This window comes from Buceros rhinoceros, unplaced genomic scaffold (genome assembly GCF_000710305.1).
Source record: "Buceros rhinoceros silvestris isolate BGI_N320 unplaced genomic scaffold, ASM71030v1 scaffold5758, whole genome shotgun sequence".
Classification (NCBI taxonomy): Eukaryota; Metazoa; Chordata; class Aves; order Bucerotiformes; family Bucerotidae; genus Buceros; species Buceros rhinoceros.
In genome coordinates, this window is record NW_010426214.1 from 35,861 (window position 1) to 39,109 (window position 3,249).

At 56.2% G+C, this 3,249-nt stretch overlaps 1 protein-coding gene across 1 annotated transcript in view; it reads right to left on the reverse strand.

Moving 5' to 3' along the window:
* Nucleotides 1-3,249, reverse strand: part of LOC104498080 (fer-1-like protein 4) — a gene marked incomplete at its 5' end in the record, with an annotated part of 35,040 nt that overhangs the window by 17,871 nt on the left and 13,920 nt on the right. The gene's annotated exons all lie outside the window — the stretch shown is intronic.

The window sequence follows — 3,249 nt, forward strand, 5'->3', positions numbered from 1 at the left end:
CCTGCATTATCTCACCACCTCAGAGAAAAGACCACCACCAGTTCCAGCTAATGTGAGACAGCACAAGACTGCTCTTCCACCCTTGCTATCCTCTGCTTTGATTTCCTCTCCAGAGCTAGGAGCAGATGAGATGTGTCTGCAGCAGCTCCTCTTAACTCCCAGTCCCTCTGCAGGAAAAGCTGGGCAAACGGCCTGGGACCACGCACCGGAGGACAGCAAAGCTAGAGCAGGTTGCTTAGAGTCTCCTCCAGCCAGGGTTTGAACATCTCCACGGACACAGACCCCACAAGCTCTCTGAGCTCCAGGCCCACCATTTGAACTCCCTCTTACATTACATCAAGTGGGATTTTTTTCTTGTTCCAACTTGTGTCTGTTGCCTGTCATCCTGCCCCTGGGTACCTCCAGGAGAGGTCTGACTGCAACACTTCTACCCTCTCCCGTAAGGCAGCTGCAGGCAGCAGTAAGACACTGCACTTGCCTCATCCTCTCCAGGCTGAATACACCCAGCTCTCCACCTCTCCCAGGACCCAGGAAAGCTGCTGAGTGACAAAAGAGAATCTGGTGCAGGTTACACCGTTCCCCTTATGATAACAAAGAGTTCCCAGGAGAGGACTGTGACTTCCAAGAACTAATGAACAGAGAAAAGGGAGGTGTGAGGAGGGTTGGAAGATGACACCTGGGGGCCAGAGGGGAAGGAACAGCCCTAAGAGCTACATCATCTGCCCCGGCTATATGCCCTCTGCAACGTGAACCTGCGGAGGAAGCGGGGCAGACAGCCGGGAGAGGCGCAGTGCTTCTTCAAAGAGAGATCCCAGATCCACTGAGCACTCACCGGGCCCTGGCTCAGGGCACCTCTGAGCCATCTGCACGCTGCAGCCAGCAGCTTCACCCCAGCTCGTAGCAGAAGCCTGTGGAAAGCCTCAGCCTCGACCACAGCCCTCAGGACTCACCGCCATCGGTGGACCATGACCAAGCCGAGTCACAGAAACCACCCAGAGCTGCGGCTCCTAAGTGCCAGCTTGCAGCACCCACATAGAGCTCCTCTGCCTTCCCTGCCCTGGAAACAACAGCAGGAGGGCAGCACGGCCATACTTACAAATTTATTGTGGCTGAAAAGGTTGATTATAATGATGGGGGTCTCTGTTTTCAACTCTTCTCTTTTCCCATCAGTAATAAGCTGGTCAAACAGAAGTAGCTCATTCCACATGGGGCTCAGCGTCTCCTCCAGCATCTGCAGACAGAGACAGGAGGCCTGAGTGTACCACAGCCAGTGGAGACAAACCACACGCGCTCTGTAAAGAGACTGAGGAAGCACGGGCTGGTCCCCTCTCCCACGCAGCCGCACGCAGATGGTGCCTGGCCGGAGAGGAAATGGTAAAAGCGAGAAATCAGCACAATCATGAGACAATGATATGTATGTATGTCAAGTGTTCCCTGGACATAGTCACTGCCCAGGGCACACAAATCCCTTGTGCCTGGAGTTACAAAATGTCCAGGACTGCCACATCACTGGCCTTCAACATGTCAGTGAGCACACAATGATTTTTCTCTCCCCAAGTCCCCAAGAAGGCAGAGGCAAGAGTTCAAGCGGTCTCACCCTGGTGGTCTGGCAATGAGTCGAGAACACCACTCTCGCAAATGGATCTGACAGGCCATTGTCATCTGCAGGGAGGATCCCTCGAGCCTGATACAGATGGGCTCGGAGCTGGAAATAGCTGAAATCTGGTAAGAAAAGGAGAAGAGAGGTCCCAGTTCCCCAATCCAGCCTGCCTGAGGCCAAGAAATCCATGAAGAGGAGAACCAGCCAGGTAGCAGTGGGCACATCCTGCTAGGAATGGTTACAGCTTCTAGGGACGTCCACCGTGGTTCTCAGAAGGCCAGCACATCTCAAAAAGTTTGGCCAAGTAAGACCAGCTCAGTGGCCTTCCCAGACACCTCTGGGATGGACATTTCATGTGATATGTGCAGTGATCTGCTGTGAGCATCTGCAGTGGGGCAGCACCACCAGGCCTCTGCCCAGGAGCAGACCTCATGCCCCCTGCCAGTTTGGCAGCACATTCGGTGCCTACGAAGCACCCATCCCACCTGCTGCTCCAACTGCAAGTGGGTGAAAACGCCCTCGGGAGAGCAAACTGGACCTGCCTGTCCCAGTCAGGCTGTGGAGATGACGGGTAAGGTCCTACTCCTTGGACACTGACCCTGGGGCAGGACCTCTCACCTCTCTGCTCTCTTGCTCCTGGTTAAGCCATGGAAAAGTGTCACCTGCACTCACCATCCCTGCTGAGCCGGCTGGGGGGGCTGTATGCTGAGAGCTGGGCTATCTCCTGTCCGCTCTCCGAGAGGTACCTGAACTCCTCAGGCAGCTCTGCCAAACAGTTCTTCGCGTATTTGGTTACCCCGAGCCACATGTAGATTTCCAGCTTGGCGAAGATCTCCCCTGTGTGCAAGCCGGGGACCTGAAAGCACAGGAGGTTTAGCCGGTTTCCCATCTCAGCTGTGCCTCCTCAGACCAAGACGATCACCATGAGCCGGTGACCAGCCAGAGAGCACAGGAGAGGGAGCACCACGTCGGCAGAGCCCAAGGCAGCAGTGGAGTGAGGACTCTGCTTCCTTGTGACCTCCAGGATTTCAGGACGGAGGGCTGGAAGCAGGGAGGGAGAAGCATGTGAAGCGAGCAAGAGCACACTGCTGTGGTATGAACCGTACCTTCATGAAGACAGTCTGGATTTTCGCACAGTCCTTGCCTTTCTCCTCTTCGACTACCGAGTAGAGGATGTGCTGTGCGGGAACTCGTGCGTAGGCCACGCGCCTGTTGTTGCTGAGCATCCAGACGAGCACATCAGGGAGGGTGCACTGGGGCTGGAGGGGGGAAAGAGGGGAACGTCACAGCAGAGAACACCAGGTATCTTGTCCTCCCCTCCACTGACGTGGTGAGAGCTTCATCTCCGCGCAGGAGAGACTGAAAGTCTCAGTCCTGCAATAAGGCTCCGCAGGTGTCCTGGCTGAACCCCAGCCAGCAGCCCAGCCCCACCTGGCCACTCGCTCAGCCCCTCCAGTGCGATGGAGAGAGGATCGGAAGGGCAGAAGTGAGAAAATTCCTGGGCTGAGATAAGGACAGTGGAACAGGCAAAGCGAACCCAGGAACTCATTCACCTCTTCCCCTCGGCAGGCAGCAGCTCAGCCGTGGCCAGCAGAGCCGGGCTCCCTCACGCGCAACCGAGGCTCGGGGGGACCAAACCCATCGCCCCC